This window comes from Protopterus annectens, chromosome 15.part0 (assembly GCF_019279795.1).
Source record: "Protopterus annectens isolate FY-2018-M chromosome 15.part0, PAN1.0, whole genome shotgun sequence".
Lineage (NCBI taxonomy): Eukaryota > Metazoa > Chordata > Ceratodontiformes > Protopteridae > Protopterus > Protopterus annectens.
This window is the reverse complement of record NC_056749.1, coordinates 78618289-78639180: the sequence shown is the minus strand read 5'-3', so window position 1 is coordinate 78639180 and position 20892 is coordinate 78618289.

Here is a 20892-nt window from a genome sequence, read left to right as displayed (position 1 = left end):
GGACAGTAGCATGGACAATGGTGTTGATGGTTCAAATCTGGCAGCATCCATCATCTTTTGCATGTGATCTACTCATATGGTGGTATTCCCTACAGACTGTCATAACCCCTCAATCTATTACTGCAACAAATCTGGACAAAGCCAGAGTGAATTGGGGGACAAAGGGCCATGCCTACAGACAGACATTATACATGATCTGAGTAACCTAGCAGGTGGCTAGTATAACAGCAGGATGCATCAGGTCAGATTAGCTGCAGGATGTAAAAGCCATCCCTGAAATGTGTCAGTAGTTATAATTCATTGACTGCTATCTACAGTATAGTACCGGAAAACCGCAAGTGCATGAGGAACATAGCAGACATATAGGGCGAAATGCTGGACATTCTGCAAAATCATGTACAGGGTGAGGTATGCAGTGTCACCCTGTGTGTGGGGTTACAACATATTCCCCAGTCACAGCATACCTCTCAACCTCTTAGAGCAGGAAATCTGGCCAAATCCATGAATAAATGTGAGACCAAGGTCCACAAATAGAGAAATGTTTTAAATATTTGCTCTTATAAATGTAGAATGTCATTATAATAACAGGTCTTGGATTTGCATGAATCGCCTGATGTGCATTGAATCTGAAACTTAAATGTCTGTCATTATTTATTGACTTCAATCTTCACTGATTTGCCAATAATTTGCCAGAAAACTACAATTCTATGTACAACGGACCAAACATATGAGGCAAAATGCTGGACAGTCTGTGAATCTCTGTATAGGTGTGAGGTATGAGTCACATATTAAGGTCAGCAAAAAGGCAGGGAATGCCTTGAACAATATCAGGGAAGTGCAGTACTGTGGTAACAGGTCAGCAGCCAGTGATCTGCAGCACACATAATCCTAGACTGGAGTACAGGTAGCTCTGGCCTGGAGTCACCTTGTAAGTACTAACAGTCACACTGGGCATGCTTCTACACTTAGCTAACTTGAGCCCGAGTCTATTGCATCTATACCGCCCAAAGACATGCTATGTGGAAATATATCTGTACATACATACAGCTACATATACATATCTGTCTCTCCCTATCCCCCTCACACTTGATGAGTGTATCTATCAATATATATATATATATATATATATATATATATATATATATATATATATATATGATAACAAGATGTATATCTAGCTATATAAAGTACAATGATACATAGACTCTCCACGTATATCTACAGAACACATTTACATAATGTACACATACAACACTTAAGGAGACATCCCTTTTATACACATTTATATAGATATGGGTGGGGATGTATGAATGTCCCCACATATCCAAGAATGCTGGGGTTATCTGCACTTACACATAACCACATTTTGTCTGATGGAACCAGACCAAGGCTGCAACAGTATGTAAACCACTCACCCACAAACCCCTGTGCCTGCAGACTGTCACCCTGTAGACAGACACAGGTACACAGGTGGTGTAATGTACAATGGCTGTAACACATGCCTTGGACAGGTCATATTGTCCCTGGCCACATGTCTGCCTATCAAACTACAAACAGCCACATATGGCCAGACTGGCAAGTGTACACACATAAAAGGGATATTACCAGGTATCCCACCCCTAGGACACTAGATACAATAACAGTACCAAGCAGTACCATTCTGCAGGCCACACATGCTGTCTAACACAAGGCCACTTTATGTACTCCACAAGCACTGTACCTGCATCAACATATACAACAGACATAACCTGTGGCATGTGCAACAAGTATTGTGAGCTGTAGTGTCTAATTTTAGATAAGTAGGGGTTCTAATCTCACGTCATCCAATTCTGTTTGTGCATCAATATATCCCCACAACACTATGGACATGCCTGTATGGGCTGTCTCCATATAATGGTATGCATTTTATGCTCCTGTGACTCTACATTTCCTCCTCTGCAAGGCCTGCTGATGTCATCCACCTTAAGTGCACTGGCTGACTGATAACAGATAAAGTCTGTGGCACATGCAATAAGTACTGCAAACTGTAGTGTGTAACAGTAGGTAGTTAGGGGTTCTAATCTCACATCATCCAACTTGTGTATGTACATATATCCCCTTGTGGCACTACAGACATGCCCATCTGGCCCATCACTGTGCTATGGTTATGCATTTTGAGGCCCAGTGACTAGCTGCTGGCCTCAGCATTGGCTTACTTTACAAGGCATGCTGATGTCATGCATTTTAAGGCCGCTGTCTGACACTTTGATATCTGATAAGCTCTGTGGTTCATGTGGTAAGTACTACAAGCTATATTGTGTATTATAGATAGGGATTCTAATCTCACAGCATCCAATTTGTGTGCATAAATGCACCCTGTTACCACACTAGAGACATGTCTGTCTCTGTGCAATGATTATGCATTTTATGGTCTTGTGACTAGCCGCTGGCCCTAAATTACTCTCATCTACATAAGCATAATTGATATTTGCCACCATCTAGACTTGTACGCGCAGACTACCCAGGTGATACATATCAAGGGTAGCAGAGCTTCTCACAGGGTATGAAAGCATGTTGGCGCTGACTGTCCCTGTTGTCTCTGACACACTGTTCTACACATATGTACCTAGGAAGACATGCACATATACTGGCATACCTTGCTAATGTCATATTTCTGCTGTGCTGCCTTGCCATCCTGTGCCACTATATTGTTGCCACGTGTCCATAGTTTAACCATTCAGACTCCTGGAACAAAATCATACACAGTTCCATGACACACCTGTCATTCTGTAACACTACCACCAGTGTACCATCAGGCAGCAAAGATACATGAAGTTTGATGTGTAGTCATGATGCATGCCAGCATACAGTACCTGTTGTGACCCAGAACAACTGCCATGGCATAACACTACTGCACTACACAAACGCATGTAAATTACTATAGTCGCCCTGTGAATCAGACTCATATTTCAGGTTCCTGCATTGATAGCATGGATGGCAGTGATGTGGCACAGGTATCACCACATGCACAGGGTGTGGTGTGAGGTTTCCAGAGGACTAGGATGTGTCAAACAGTTGACAGTATGTGTGTGAGTCAGAAAGGGGTGCTGGTTAGATGGGCCATGCAAAGGTGCCATGTGTGTCTGCTGGTGACCTGCATGGGATGTGGTTTTGAAGTGTGTGCATGTACACAGTTAAGCCCAGTGCTGGCCCTACATATGTATGGTGGACAGCTGTGGACTGTACATGGTAGAGAGGACAATTCACCATCCCCAGCCACAAACATGGGAACTGGCTTCACCAGGAGTAGCACTGGCACCACCATGTCCAAGGTCAGATGTGGTGTTAGTACCTGATGGTGACTGCTGTCTGCTGGGCCCATGTCCCCCACAAGACTACCCAGGACCATCTGCCCATGGCCTGCCATGTTGTAGTGTGTGCTGGAGGTATTGCCACTTTAGAAGCATGAGTGTGCACACCCATGTGGACTTTCAGCAGATGGTGTTGCTGGCCTACACCCACATGCTGATGCCCAACTCCAACCAGATGTTCCAGAACAGACAATTTATGGTCAAAGACAGAAACTGTCTAAGCCCACTGTCTGCCCACTACATCATTGAGCCCCTCCAGGTTGTTACCTGTTAACTGCAGTGGAGGCAGTCATGGATGCCAGACTGTGCTACATCCATAACCTTAAGCATCCATCTGGTGTTGCATTCAGAATGTGCCTGTGCCTCCTTGATGGCCCAAAACATGTGGTAAGTAACCCTTGATGTGACACCTGCAACAGGTGGTCGATTGGCAGCAGCCCTCTTTCAAGCACCCTTGTCAATCTGCCTGTGTGGGACATTGCCAGCTCTCTAGCAATGACCAGTGTCTACACTCACTGATGCCATAGTTGTCACACTGTCCTGTGCAATGTCATCACCCTTTGACTGTTCAATATCTGTGGCCTCTGGGGACTGGGTATTTGTGGACATACTGACTGAGTGCAGGGACAATGGGTGCAGAAGAGGAATATCAACCTCTGGGACAGATTCAGCCCCTCACAACCCCACCTGTGCCTCACTATGGCCACCATCATCCTCAAGGTCCAATGAGACACTGGCATCAGGTTGTGATGGGGACAGACGCCAACCCCCCATTCACCTGTGTGAACCAAGACGAAAGCAGTACATTACTACCTGCACTATAACAGATGCGCATCCACACCTGCATTACATGTACTACATCTTCTCATCTCTGCTCCCATGTACAACAGACAAACTTACAACATACACAGACAAGTTAGCAGGCCCTTTATAATATGCACTTCAGCTGCATCCAGTTAATGTTGCCAGTACAATACACCTGTGAGGTATGCAATATGACAGTGTATACGATAGAACTACACATAACACTCAGTACACCTATCTTGAGAATGACATGCCAGTTGTAGTATCACCACCTTTGGTATGTACCATCTCCCTATTGTGTTTGAACAGGCATGTTGGAGTAATTGCCTCATGTATAGCAGGCTGTGTACTGGCTAAGCACAACAGTTGTACCTAGGGTGAAATAGCAGCTTTTAACTTTCTTAGGGCATATATGATCCATAAAACAACAGTATCACACTTACCTGGTACAGGACCACTGGCTTCTGCCACACCTGACAGACCTATGAAAAGGTGAGGGAGAGGTATTGTCAGCATCACCAAATGCTGCAGCGCTACAAGGTAATATGTGCATATATCCACATGTGCAGTTGCTACTGTGATAATGGCTTTATTGCACATTCTGAGTATGGTTGCACAACTGCACATAAAACTCAACCCTCCCCAGAGCAGCTAGACCTGACACCCATGTACTGGTATGTACAGACTGCACAATGATACAGTATTACATTGGTGAATGAAGTAAACTTATCTGGATGCTCCTCTTCTGTGGATGATGTGGCAATCACCTCCAGGATATATGGCATGCTGGATGCCTGGGAGCTGTTGGCTGATCCTAGGTTTGCCAGAAATTCCACTGTGGCCAAGAATGGTTGTTCCATTGCTGGCTCTCCAGCAGTATGATCCCTGGAAACAGCAGCTGCCCTATGATATGCAGCATTCATCATATCTGTTTGTCAGACCTGCTCATAGGTCCTGTCCTATTGGCTAATCTGATTAACAGCCAGAATAAGGTCTGCCCACAATGCTGCCCACTGTTCATGATTGTCCCAAGCCCTGCTAAGCAGGATGTGATGGTGGTGCCTGAGGCCATCCAGTATTACATCATTCTCTGCAGTTGTGAATGGTGGATGTCTCCTGCAATACATGGTTCCTGAAAGATAACAAGAGGGGACAACATTACAGGACCAGATACATTGATGTTCATTATGTACAGATCCTGCACACCCATAATGGCAAGCAATTCCCACTGCTCCCTCACATGTCATACCCCACAGTCTGGAAATATACTACATGTGTGGATATCACCAAGATAGTAGTAATATTGGGTTATGTCCCTGTGTGCAAAGACAGATTCTGCTGTATGTCCCTACACCCATCACTGCAGTCTACTGTGGTATGTCCCCTATGGGCAAATTCCCACTATGTCATATGGCCACTGTCAGACAAATTACAACTATATGGGGACAATCCAGCAACACCAGTGTGCCAAAATGACAGAAAGCAATGCAAACCTGCTGTAGTATGTTACCTGTAGGCATCATACCTGTCAACTATACAGATGTTTGCAGAATGTCAAGATGTTTGCCTCATACATATGGTCTTATTCACACCAGCCTGTGGATGTCTGACAAATGGTTGGCCATTCATTGATGGTTGATGTCAGACTATACAGTAAGATTCTGAGTCGCATGTCATACCCCTCAGAAAACAGTTATGCTAAAGTAATATGTGCTAGTCTACTCACATTCCTACATTGTACGGGCAATATATATACTCTGTCACTGAGTTTGGCCTTTTTCCCCACCATTAAGTATGGCTTTGCCCTGATTTCTAGTTCTAACAGGTTGAGAGGTATGACATGTCCTTATCTCTGGCCCTTTGCCCCCCCCCCCCTCCAGTAAGTATGGCTGTGTCCAGATCCCTTGCTCTAGGGGGGCTGGGAGGTATGGTAGGTCTGTAGCAGCTACCTTTACATACAGCTATGTATGCCACAGACTGCAACACATGGGGGAGGGTTAGTAAACACAGACAAGGAACAACAGTGCAGAGAAAACAAGTAACCTCCAAAAGCACTGCAACAAGGAGAAGCAATGCACCGGACAGCTCAGGATAAAATCCAAAGTTTATTTACATAAAACGTAATGAAAATACACAAGTTTTTCATCTAACACACAGACTTCTTCAGACAACAAATAAAAATTCACGCCCATTATATATATTAATTGGTGTAAAACAATTAATTCAAATCTCCCAATAAAAAACCTTCTCATGAATAAATAATTTCATGCCTGATACATCTTTTCCACTCTAGAAAACACTATTCCATGCAGCCGAACCATTAATTTTCTCTTCTATCTCATAAATGTGTTGTCAAGCCAACTGGACCACATTAGTTGTGTCCAGTGGACACGTGTAAAATGTAGAGCTATGTACACGTTGATATTTGTTTTGTGGGACAGGTGTCTTTTTTTTTAATGGGAGCATGGAATGTTGGGGAAGGGACATAGGTACATGTGTAAAAGTCAGTTTGGTAGGAGAGGATGCAATAGCAGTCAGACAAGACAGAAAAGACAGCAGACAGGTGTGGTGTGTGATACATGAGGGGGTAAACACCTTGGATTGGGAGGGTGTTGTGAAATCAGAGAAGCATGTGACTCCAGATGGCAGCAGCATGACTGAGTTCCCCACCTATAAGCAGTCAACACTGCTCCTTTACTGCCCCGAAGGTGGCTTTGCTGGAAACTGGGTGCCAGGGCAGCCTGCCCCACCAGGTTGGCCAGTAAGCCTTCAGTCTGGTGCAGGCAATGTCCGTAGCTCACAGGTTCATAGGTCTGTACTAGGCTAATGACCTGGAGCTTTTACAAACCTAGCCCATAGAATTACCCTGGCATCGTGCCACCCGACCTTATTTCCCAGTGCCTTTGTCAAGTAGAGCCCCTGGATTAATCCCTGGGGTGAATTTTCTATTTCCCATCCACTCATTAAAACTTCTCTTGAAGAGGGCCAGTAAGGAGCTTTGTTTCACATGTATGGGAAGTCTATTCCATAGCATGGGCAGTCTCTGGGTTATGAACCTATCCCGCCAGCTTGTTCTGTTGATTGTGGTAATGAGGTTGAGGTCTCTGGAGCATGTGGAGCAGAGCAATAGGGATTTCTTTAGCTGTAGCATTTCTAACAGAGCTGGGTCAGACATGGCTTTGTAAATCAAGCAGAGATTGCCTCTAAGTAGGCAATATGAGACAGAGAATAGTTGGAGATTTTTGAGTCTGTCCATATAGGACAAGTGTTTAAGGCCTAAGATCCTCATTGTGGGTACTTTTGTGGCCTCTCCAGTTGTTTCAGGTGTCTAGTGAGGTACATGACAAATGGGGCATTGACTTGATGATTGGCCTAATGAGGGAAGAATAAAGGGAGACAATGACATCTTTCTTCTTGGATGCAAAACCTTTAGTAATGAGATGTGCCACATAGAAGGACTTTCTGACCACAGTGGCAATGTGGTGGTCAAAAGAGAGGTCACTGTCAACCTGTGTTCCCAGATCTCTTATAATGCCGTCTGTGTTCAGTGGATCACCATCGATGTGGTAATTCACGGGAACTGGGTTTTTCCCTAAAGGGATGATGACACATTTGTTGGCATTGACCTTAAGGCCATGGTTCTGACACTGGTTGTTGGTCTCAGTGAGACCTTTCTGTAGGGTGTCAACATCACTTGTGGAGTTAATAATAGCTCCCAACTTGTAATTGTCTGCATAATTTGTCAGCCAGAGTCCCTTCATGTTGGCCTGGACTTCAAAGAAGTAGATACCAAACAGGAGAGGACCCAGGCCAAACTCTGTGGGACTCCACTCGTGACTGGTCCACAGTCTGACTTGGAGTCAGCTATTTTCACAGTGTTGGTTCTATCTGTGAGCCAGTTTGCAACTCACCTAGTGATATATGGGGTTGATGCATAGTGAGTTTTTCTATGATTCCTGGGTGGGGAATGGTACCAAAGGTCATGCCCAGATCAAGGTAGGCTGTATGAACCACCTTTCCTTCATCCACAACTCTGGTGACTGACTCAAAGAAGTCAACCAGGTTAAGCAGGCATGGTCTACCCTTCACAAAACCAAACTGTGTGGGATCCAGAGTTTGGAGATTCCCTATATCCTTGTTTAGTAGGTCCATGATGATGCATTCCATAGCTTTGCATATCAGACTCATCAGGCTAATGGCGTTATAGTTCCCAGGGTTTGTAGTCGCTCCTTTGTGGAGAAGAATGACTGTAGCAGTGTTCCATTCAGCAGGGACAAAGCCTGAGGTGAGGCTGTGATTGAACAGGACACACAGGTGAGGTGCCAGTTCACTCTGTAGTACATGTAGAACACAGCCAGGGATATTGTCAGGTCCCATAGAAGCTGTATTCTTGGTCTTGGACAGTGTTGTTTTAACCTGTGCAGCAGTAATACTGGGTGCTGGCAATCTACTGGTATTGTGATAGAGGGCCTTTGGTGGAGGGGAGAGGGGTAAAGTTGGCACTGAATCTGTCGGCTAGTCTTGTTCTCTTTTGGCTTTTCCCGGTTAGGGGCTGCCACAGCGGCTCACCTGTCTGCTCATGATTGGCAGTGTAGTTTTACAGTGTCAAGTTGCCAGCCTGGCACCCAACCTTCCACAGAAGGCACACACATGCACACACTCACACCTAGGGCCAATTTAGAGTGTCCAATCCACCTACAGCATGTCTTTGGGATGTGAGAGGAAACCGGAGCACCCAGAGGAAACCCACGAGATCGCAGGGAGGACATGCAGACTCCACACAGAAGGCACCCCAACTGAGGATCGAACAGGAGAACCTCTTGCTGTGAGGCGGCAATGCTAACCGGTGCACCAACTGAATCTGTCGGCTAGTATATTGGCAATATCTTTTGGCTTGGTATAAGGAGGTACCATTGTGCAGTAGCTCAAGGAAATCTGGAGAGTCTTTACATAATTATAGAGGGCCTTGGGGTTGTCTTTAATATCTGCTGCAATTCTGTTTTCATAGCTATCATTACAGGATTTGATGAGGGATCTCAACATTTTGTTGAGGCTGATAAGGGATTTTTTCCAGTCTTGGGACTTCACCTTATTCTGCATCAGTTTTCCTCCTTCTGTTGTAGACTTTGTTTATGACAGGGGACTACAAGATTGGCTTTCTTTTTTGGAGGAGAGCATCTTGGTTTTAATGGGTATGGCGAGATTTATGCATTTGTGTATGTGTTCATACAGGGCATTAGTGTATGATTTGGTGGTCATGCAACTGTTCTCCATTTGCATGGGGCCATGAAGTTAGCCACTTCTGTTTTTATGAGCCCAAAGTTAGCTTTGGAGAATTTTTTTCCTGGTGGTTACCTTCTTGGGGGGGGGGGATTTCCAAGGTGATTCGTTTGTGGTCGGATCTAACTAGGGAGGAGTTGACTATTAGTGTAGAGCAATGATCGCTCATGTTAGTAATGCCCAGGTCAAGAATGTTGCTACCTCTAGTGGGAGTAAGAATGAGCTGGCCCAGGACATTGGAATTAATGAATTCCAGGAAATGCTGGGCAAGTGTATTGGTACATGAGTAGTTTCCCAGTTAATGAATGGGTAGTTGAAGTCATCCAGTATGAGAGTGTTAGGCTGGACCCTAATATTCTCCAGGGTGCTTAGGAATGTGCAGTGTGAGCCTTGGGGCATGGTTGTGGACCTATAGCATGCTACAACTTGGAATCTTTGTCTTAACCAATGTTAGCTGCACCTGAAGTTTCTCTGATGCGTTATGTTGGGCTACCAGTCTGAAGATGTGCACATCCTTTATGAATATGGGAACACCACTGACTTTGGAGCTTCAGTCCAAGTTCTGGGGCCGAAAGGTGTGGAATGAGTTATAGCCTGGTAGTACATGGGTGCTTTTTGCTGTCTTGAATCAGGTCTCTGTTACAGCACAAATGTCGATGTTCTCCATTTTAAGGAGTGCTTCGAGAGAGTGAATTTTGAGATTTAAACTTCTAGCATTGAGCAGCATGACCCTCAGATTACATTTGTTTGTAGATGTTACTGTGGTAATTTGGTCTTTGGAACACTGCCTAAAAAGGGCACCATAGGGGAAGCAAGAGTCTTGGCAAGTATCCGGATGCGCAGTGGTGACAGATGCAGGCCATCTCTGGCAAAGCATCGAGGTCTGTCAATCATGTTATCCCAAGCAGACAGATACTGGATCCCCTTAGAATGACACCAAAAACTTAGGCAATTGTTGATATCAGTCATTTTCTCCTTGTACTGTGGTAGCATTCTGGGTGATGATAGCAGGCTGCTCAGGGCTAAAGTCATACCCCCTGGGCTACATAATCCAAGAGCTCCTCCAAGTCTCTTTTCATGTAGTCCAGGGAGGTTCATCTCAGGTCATTCACACACACATGTACAATGACAGAGTTGTATTTGTACCCGTTGTTGAGGGACCTGAGTGTATACATTATGTGGTGGATCCTGGCACCTGACAGGCAGCTGACTGTTACTTTCTCCTTATTCAACATATCAACATAGTGAGTGGGACATCAGTGTGCCTCACTATCGAGTCACCTATGACTGGTATGTTAGGCATGCTCTTTTGCCGTAGGGGCTTTGGTTGAGTGGCACACTGTTTAGGAGAGTTATGTGTCTCGTGATTAGTGTTGTGTTGTGGTGGCCGAGTGCGTTTCTGCCTTGGAGGTCTCTGATGTTTGGGTAGATTTTTTTTTAGAGCCACTGTGAAGGTGGGTGTGTGGTTTGTGGCAGTGCTGGTGTGTGTTCTAAAGGGCTATGTGTTCCATGTGGTGTGGTGCAAGTGTTGACCTTCTCCTCTTGACCAGCTATTCCAGTCTTGGCTGGAGAGTGGTGGCTTCCAATTTGGATATATAAGTGAATCTCTCACAAGTCTGAGTGTTGGGAAGTAAAAGGAGAGGGTTGTCAGTGTACATGAGGCAGTTGCTACATTGCCTCAGGATGCTCAAGTTCACCAACTTAATAAGAGAAATCACAGGGAACTGACTTTTTACATGCCTGGGCATTAAAAATAAGTACTGGAGCTGTTTCCTTTTAGAACATTTAGTGCTGGTAGCACTTTTGTGTGCTACAGTAATTGCTACAAGAAGTCTGGTAAAGTGCTAGACTAATAAGCTAGTAAAAGTGCAGGAGAAGAGAACTAGCAGATCTAAGGGAAACTTAAATGACAGCATTGTTGGCACTGCTCAGAAGCTTACAAACAGTCCTGGATACAGCAAATCTGTATCTGGACTAGACTAGTTACATGAAAGGCAGGAAATAAGCACAAATAGTGGCTTATAAACCAGAAAGTTGAAAACGATGGAAAAACTTCCCAACCAGCCAATAAACTACAATTTTGAGGCCAGAAACCACTCTTTTCTGGTAGACTACCGAGTGCTTACCACTCACACTGACAAGATAGAAGACCTTCCTCCAACACAGAAAGGCTTGGAGGGCTTAGAAGCATACAGACAGTCATGGATACAGAAAGTCTGTATCTGGACTAGACTACTTACAGAAAAGGTGGGAAACAAGCTCAAATGCAGGCTTTTGAACCAGAAAGTTGAAAAAGATGAAAAACCTGCCCAAACAGCCAATAAACTACAATTTCTGGGCCAGAAACCACCCCTCTTTTGGTAGATATGCTACCTAGTGATTACCAGTCCCACTAATAAACTAGAAGGTTTCCCTCCAACACAGAAATGCTGTGCACCATAGCTGGTAGTTGCTGCTGGGTGACTACCACACCTCCGCCACTGCTCCCAGGGGTAGGCCAGGCCCTGTCCCCTGAGATGGTTCCACCCAGTGCCACCGGTGGTGCAGGGTCAGTGGAGGGGACACCAATGGCCTGAGTCTCAGATGTGCTAGGCCTCGGTGCCATGGCCAGTAGAGATAGAGTAGGTGTATCACTGGGAACTGGCCTTCCCTTATGTGTTGTGGTGATGGAGGTATAGCAATAATTTTAGGTTAGTTATGAATAAAACATATTGTTAGTAATAAAAGCATGCTAAAATGCTGGAAATAACACAAGTACATAACAATGCATGTTATGTGAAACACAGCAATAAATGACAGAACAGTCAGTATAATAACAGTACACCAGTAACAGTTATAGCATAAGCCCAACAAAACAGGTAATTCAAAAAGATATGTTAATATGCAACCATTATAACACATAATAATAAACACAGGCCCTAAAATACAGTTTAATGTACCAACATATGTTAATAGTGAACTATAACCAATGAATAACATTAATAAATAAATGAAGATAAGGGGTGGGAAGACAGAGGGAAAACCAGGGCTTCGCTATATACCTGACAACAGTACTACTACCCACTCTACAGGTCTGTCCTTTTTTATGTGTACACGTCCCCTATAGCTGTTGTAGCACATACATACCTCTCAAGCTATCCGCATGGGACAGTATGGGCCAAGCAGTAAGAACTGCAGGTACACAACTGCACAGAAGACATGCACATCACCTACAAAGGTGTACTGTAGGCTGATGTATTGATACTTTGCTATTTAGGTAATCATGTTGAGGATAAACGTGACAGAGGGATTACACACTACTGGGGGGGTGGGCATTAAAAATAAGTACTGGAGCTGTTTCCTTTTATGTGACAGCATGACACTTGAGCGACATGTATGTGTACAGTATAGAAACTAAACAACTATCATGTCTTGCTTGGCAGGCATGAGGATAGAACCCAACAGCAGTGACTGCAGAGGAAATCTGAATGGCATGTATGAACTGGCTGCAGCAACATTTTTACAGACACCCCAAGCATACAGCAATACTAAGAATGCACGTTACATGTTCCACTTTATTTTATTATTATAATATTTATTTCCTTTATTTTTGGCTGTATTTTCACATTCTTGCTAATGATTCAAACAGTCTATGACATCTCAACACACAATTATTTATTGATAATATGGGCTACCTCACACATTTACCTGTAGCTCCTGGGGAAAGGAAAGTTGTGAGCATTATGTAGTGAAACTTAGCACTGGATTCAAACCCTGGTCTGTGTGTGCCAAAATGTACTTTATACAGTGCATTTAACAAACTGAGCTACTGAGTCACTGCTGGTTATTAATTGACTGCTGTTTGCCTACAGCTTACCTGGAAACAAAATATGACCTGGTGGTAATACTAGGTTCATAGGTAAGTACAAGGCTATCTGCCCGAGGGCATCTGTAAGCCCAGCTAGAACGTGTTGGCTTTTGCCGCCCCCTTAGATTAGTTCCATGTGCCTCTGTCCAGCAGAGTCATTAGTTCCCTGTGCCTCTGTCAAGCAGAACCACTGCAGTGATCCCAGGGGTAAATTTTCTTCCACTCATCAAAGTTTATCTTGAAGAGTGTTAGTGAGGGGCTCTGCCTAATGTAGATTGGAATCCTGTTCCAAAGCATGGGGAGTCTCTGGGACAGGAATCTATCCTGCCAGCAAGTCTTATTTATCGGTGTGGTGAGGTTTAGATCCCTAGAGTGTGTGGATCTTGGAGATTTTTTTTTTAGGTGGAGCATGTCCATCAATTCTGGGTTGGACGTGGCCTTGTATGTCAGGCAGAAATCACCTCTGAGTAAGCGGTATGCAACCGAGTACAGCTGGAGTTTCTTCAGTCGGGCTGCATAGGGCATCTGTTTGAGGCCAGTAATCCTCTTGGTGAGGTACTTCTGTGGTCTTTCCAGCTGTTGCAAGTGTCTTGGTTGCAAGGTACATCCCAAATGGGGCATTGTACTCTATGATGGGTCTAATGAGTGATGAGTAGAGGGGCACAATAACCTCTTTTGTTCTAGATGTGAACCCTTTTGTGATTAGGTGGGCCACATAGAAGGATTTTCTAACCACCTTGGTGATATGATTATCAAAGGAGCTATTACTATCTACTTGGGTCCCCAGATCCCTTATTACATTTTCTGTATTTAGGGGACTACCACGTATGTGGTAGTTCATGGGTACTTTTTTTTTTTCCAAAGGGGACGACTATGCACTTTTTGGCATTTAGCTTGAGGCCATGATTTTGACACTATGTATCTGTCTCAGTGAGACCCTTCTGAAGGATGTCTGTATCAGCTGGACAGTCAATTATGGCCACCAGTTTGCAGTCATCTGTGAACTTGGTTAGCCGTAGTCTTCCTGTGATTGCCTGTACCCCTGAGATGTATATACCAAACAGGAGGGGTCCCAGGACTGAGCCCTGGGGGACACCACTTGTAACTGGTTTAGAGTCGGACCTAGAGCCTGCAACTCTCACTGTGTGGGTTCTATCCATAAGCCAATTGGCAACCCATCTTGTGACGCAGGGGTTTATGTTCAGTCTGGTGAGCTTGTCTATAATACCAAAATGGGGAATGGTGTTGAAAGCCATTGCGAGGTCTAGGTAGGCTGTGTGAACCTCCTTTCCCTCATCTAAAGCCTTGGTAACTGTCTCAAAGAAGTCCACCAGGTTTATGAGGCATGATCTGCCCTTATCAAAGCCAAACTGAGTAGGGTCCAATGTTTGGAGGTTTCCAATATCTCTGTTAATGAGTTCCATGATGCTGTGCTCCATAGCCTTGCAGACCAGGCTAGTCAGGCTTATAGGGTGATAGTTTCCAGGGTCCATTGTGGCTCCACCTTTGTGGAGCCAGATAACTGTTGCTATGCGCCACTCTATGGGTACATAGCCTGTAGAGAGGTTGAGTTTGAACAGTCTGTTTAGGTGAAGGGTTAGTGCATTTTGGAGTTCATGTAAGACATAGCCTGGGACACCGTCCGGTCCCACTGAAGCTGTGTTTTTGGCTTTGGATAAGGCTGTTTTAACCTGTGTGTTAGTGATTGCCGGGGCTCTACATTCTTCTGGTATGGTTATGGGCCCTTTAGGGGGTGGGGGGGGGGGCTGAAGTTTGCACTAAACCTGTCTGCCAGAATGTTGGCAATATCAGTTGGTTCAGTGTATTTTGTGCCATTCTGCACTAACTCAGAGCAGATCTGAGAGTTTCCACTTAGGTTCTTGACATTGCTAAAGAACTCTTTGTGGTTATCTTTGGAGTCCTTGGCAATTTGTCTTTCGAAGCTAGCCTTGGATGATTTTATGAGGGATCATAGCTTCTTGCTGATACTGATCAGGGATGTCTTTCCTTTTTGGGATTTACTCTTTTTCTGTACTAGTTTCCTCCTTCTATTGCATAGTTTGTTTATGGCCGGTGTCCACCAGACTGGTTTCCTTTTCTTGGAGGAGTGAGTCTTGGTTTTGCTTGGGATAGCACAATCCATGCACTCTTGCAGGTGTTCATAGAGTGCCTTTGTAAAGGATTCAGCAGCTTGGACAGCATTGCCCTTTAGCATGGGGGCTGTGAACCTTTCCACCTCGGTCTTAAGTAACGTGAAGTTAGCTTTTGAAAAGTTTTTCACTGTGGTTTCCTTGACTGGGGGTGGGGGCTAAATGTGAATATCAAGCGTGATTATTCTATGGTCTGATCTAACCAGCGAGGGGTTGACCTCCAGTGTAGAACACTGGTCACCATGTTGCTGATTACCAGGTCTAATATTGTCACCTCTGGTGGGGGTGTTGACTAGTTGATTTAGGGCATTTGTGTTTATAAATTTTAGAAAGTGTTGGGCAAGGGAGTTAGCACTTTAGTAGTTCTCCCAGTTAATGTTTGTGTAATTGAAATCACCCAATATTAGGGCATTTGGTAGGACCTTCATATTTTCCAGTGTCTCCAGAAATGCGGAATAGGGGTCCTGGGTCATGGTGGGTGATCTGTAGTAAGCTACAATTTGAATTGCAGTTTTGCCAATTGTTAGTTGCACATGGATGATCTCTGAGGTATTGTGCTGCACCACTAACTGGAGGTGTGGGTATCCTTGATGAATATGGATACACCCCCACCTTTTGTGTTCCGGTCTGGGTTCTGTGGCCGAAAAGTATGGTATGAGTTATAGCCTGGTAGTGCTGGGGTGCTCCCTGGAGCCTTAAACCAGGTTTCTGTTACTGCACAGATGTTCTCCATACTGAGGAGCGCCTCAAGTGCATGCATTTTGAGATTTAGGCATCTGGTGTTGAGTAGCATTACCCTTAGTTTTTTGTTACTTGTGCTATTTAAGGTGGTGGGTTTGTCTTAAAACTACAGTTTTATACAAGCCTGCAGTGACAGTAGAACACACATGCATGAAGTACAAGCATGACAGGGATAGTAAATAACCTATACATTACCATATAGGCTGCAAGTGTACACAGTATATTGTTATTGGGATTATATATCTGTGGAGTCAACAAACAATATCAGATCATGGCATGGGCTTCCTCATGAATATACCTTCCTTACTTGCTGTTTGTGGATGACAGAGCATTATGTGAACAATGGTGGCCTAGAATCAGCCTTGACCGGAAAGAAAAATGTGTGCATTATGTAGCTCTAAATCCACACTTATTGCACAACAGACTTTATTGGATATACCTTCACGTAGGTGCTGGTATTGTTCTGTATTTTTATTACACAACAGTTGTCATAATTCATTTCTTGCAAAACAGTTCTACTATCACACTTATTGCATAACATACTTTACTGGAAATACCTTAATGCAATTCCTGGAATAGTTTCAAGTTTTTATTGCATAACAGTTGTGATTATGCAGGTGTAGCTGTAACACCACACTTATTGCACTAGAAACTTTTTTGTAAATACTTTCTTACAGTTAATGTTTTACTCTTCCCTGTTTAGTGCACTACAGTTGGCAGCATTCACTTATTGCAGTACTGCTCTTAGTCCACATTCATTGCAATACAATTTTTACTGTATATACCTAATTGCAGTTAATGCTTTACTCTTTCTTGCTTATTTGACTATAGTTAGCATAATACAGCCATACTTATCATATTCAAGATGCAACCTGGCCAAGCACCGGGCATACACCTTGAGGTTGTGAGTCCTCTCCTCTGCAGCTGTTAGAAGAGAAGAACACCATTATGCATACCAGTTTAGCAAACATTTAGATTAGATATTAGTGGCACATAGGGAAAGTACTTACATACATGTAGGACATCCCCTGCCCAAAGTTCTTGGACTCAGGTGTCCAAGAGATCCCCCTTATGTCTCTTCAGGTCATTGTAGTGGTGATGACACTGCTTACCCATGTGTAGGATACCAGTTGTACTGCTGAGGTCCCTTGCTAGCCGATCTCAGGCCTCCGCCTTGCACTCTGAGCCCTGGTAACCTCCCTGCAGAAGCCAGCCTTTGTGTTTTTTACAAGGAGTCCCACCAAGACCCTGGACTCCAGGATGCCTCGATGCTGTTCTCAAAAGTGTGAACCCTCACCAATGCCCACCATAGTATCTTCAGAGGCAGAACTACACTGGATTATGCTCCGTTCCCACCTCTTGGCTTAATATAGACTGTTTTCCCACCCTTACACACCATTGGGCAATATTTAAAAATGCACTGAATTGCTTAGCAGTATGCAAACCAGTGCAGCTCAGCTGAGCAGTCCTAAAACCCCAAAATATGTATGCTTAGCAGTGCTTAGCAGTGTGCAAACCAGCTAAGCAGAGCAGAGCAGTGCATAAACATTTTTAGCTGTTATTTTGTTTATGTGGTGCTTAGCAGGTCTTAGCAGGTCTTAGCAGAGCTTAGCAGAGCACAGTGAGCCAGAATTTTAAAATAATTAGCATAATTTCTATTTCAACACTAAATGCTCATTTTCCTTCCATGCATTCAAACTCTGCACCTACTGTAAATGAGGCCATAACCGTACCCATTTGGCTACATGGATATGTGAAATTCTGCTATACCTTTATTTACAACTCTGAGCTAAGTATAAGCACTGTTGAGCATTGCACCGAGCCACGCAAATTCAATCAGCTACACTTAAACCTGAAATTTAAGTAAATAATTAAATGCATCCGATTTATATTTTTCAATGTCTGGCAGGTGTCTTGGCAATACATAAGCATTGCTGCACTCCTCCCTGCACTTAACAAACATGTTTTAAAATTAAAAAAAATACATTGATATACTGCAATTGGACAGTGCAGGGAGTGTGCAGGGAGTCTGCGGACACAGTTAACACTACATGCCCTGCACTGATCCAATAACTGTGTTCCTCAGCACTCTCTTGGCAACATGTCATGATTAATGTGCATGGCATGCTGCCAATGAGGAACCATGTACATAGACATGGTACCATTCCATGCAGGTTCTACACTATGCCTACATGGATTTTATTAAATCCCGGGGATATCTTTCAGTTTCCATGCAGCAAGGAGACACAATGCCTGTACTAGGGAGTTGTCTGTATTGTCTTTGGATTGTTTTGTTGTTTTATGACTTCCAGCATGCATTTACCAAAGATCTGAGGAAAATCCCTTGTCTATGTATTTTTACAGGTAGATGGCAAATGCTACCAGCTGCCATCAATGATTGTTTTGGGCCTTGGTACTAATAGGCAGATGACAAGAAATTATGTCATACTGCAAGCTATCCCAGCAGTAATATTTAACATATTAATTTGAAAGGTTTCTGAGTGAGACACAGCATTCTGTATTATGTCGTGGATCTGACAACATCAAGATTTACTCACCACATCTGCCTTGCTCTGATGAAGTAATTTATTAGGGCATAGTAATTCTCTTAGATGTAGTTAGGAATATAACAAAGCTTAGCTTACCTTAGATATTTTTCTTTATTTATTTGAGACTGTCCTACAATGTTGTTTTAAATCTTTCATGTGATTTTGAACTCTGATATCACTGTAAATATATATTTAGTATTGTCTTGTTCTTATATTATTATTAAACATAGTTCGAGATATTTAAGCTCTGAGAATACTTGCATATTCATTTGGTTATACTTTGTAGACCACTTCTAATAGCCTTGCTCTTGCTCAGACTACCATTTGTATTAATAGTAACATTACACAGTAAGATTGGGTAACCTTTGTTATGGGCCTTAAAGTAGCTGATAAGGGGTTCTGGTGGCAGTGATAACTACTTTATAATCTGGGCAGAAGGGGGGCATAGCTAGAAAATCTGTGCCAGCCTTTCCCAGGTGTATGTGTGTGTGTGTGTGTGTGTGTGTGTGTGTGTGTGTGTGTGTGTGTGTGTGTGTGTGTGTGTGTTTTTGTGTGTGCAAAACAAATCTTCAAGATTGTGTGTCAGCTATTTGGGCAGGGACACGAAGCACTGGTTGGACAGAGAGATTGTTGGAGGATTTGGCTTGGAACTCTGGCTAAGGACTCAGCTCTATAGTTGTAGCAGTGGGGAGTCTTATTGGGGAGCTGAAGAAAGAGGGAGAAACCAGCCCTGGACTGACTGTGGTATCTGTGAGCTCTTAAGGGAATTTGCACTTGATGCGGAGAGCTGCATCTGGAATTACAGTGTGTGTACTTGTACTCCTCCCAATGTGCATCCCCCCACTGTTGTCAATGGTGAGGATTGAGACTACTTGATTACTGGTCCACTGGTGTGGTGTCATAGGGCTTCTGCCAGGTTCTCCTGGGAAAAGCCCAGGTCTTCTCTGAGCCTTGTCCTGAGGTTTATGACATATGCCACAACAGACTGCTTGTGGGATTCACACTCACCCTCCCACTCATGAATCAAATCTAGAGCTGCCCTCTCCCTATGTCCATACAGCAACTCAAAGGATGAAAAACCTGTGGATTCCTGGGGCAACTCTCTGTAAGCAAACAACAGATCTGGCAAATATTTATCCCACTCCCTCTTAAACTGGTCTGCAAATGCCCGTAGCATGGTCTTTAGTGTAGAGTTTAGCATCTTCACCAGATCATTAGTCTGGTGATAGTGGGGGTGGTCTTTATGTGCTTCACATTACAGTGCTTTCACAAACAAGCCAGCAGGTCTGACATGAAATTGGCATCTCTGGTTCTTTTGAGAATGTACCCTGCTGAAAATCTCTAACAAAGCTTTTGCCACCTTTTCTGCCTCAATGGAGGACAGGGCCACCACTTCAGGCTGTGTGGTAGCATAATCTACTACCACTAGGCTATACTTCTTCCTTGTGGAACATGGAGTGCTCAGAGGTTCCACAATATCCATAGCTACCCTCTGAAATGGCTACACAATCACAGGCAAATGCATCATATGAGCTTTGGCCTTGTCTCCTGCCTTGCCTACTCTTTGGCACTTCTCACAGGTCCTGCAGTACCCTGGTACATCACTGGACATACTAGGCCAGTAAAAGTTCTGCATTTTTGCAAAGTTGCAAATAAATATGCAAGTACTCTCAGAACTTAAATATCTCTACACAGATCAGCTACAATGAAAATCATAGGAAATATTTAAAACAACATTGCAAGACAGTCTCAAATAAATAAAGAAAAATATCTAAGCTAAGCTTTGCTATATTCCTGACTATATCTAAGAGAATTACTATACCCTAATAACTTACTTCATCAGAGCAAGGCAGATGTCATGAGTGGAGTTTGATGTTGTCAATTCCAAGACAGAATAGAGAATGCTGTGTCTCACTCAGAGACCTCTCTAATTAATATCTCAAATATTACTGCTGGGTTAACTTGCAGAATGACATAATTTCTTGTCATCTGACTTCTAGTCCCCAGGCCCAAAACAACCATTGATGGTAGCTGGTAACATTTAGCATCTACCTGTAAAAATACATTGACAAAGGCTTTTCCTCAGATCTTTGGCAAGTGCTGAAAGTCATAAAACAATAAAACACTTCCAACAAAATACAGTAAACTCTCTAGTACAGATATTGTGTCTT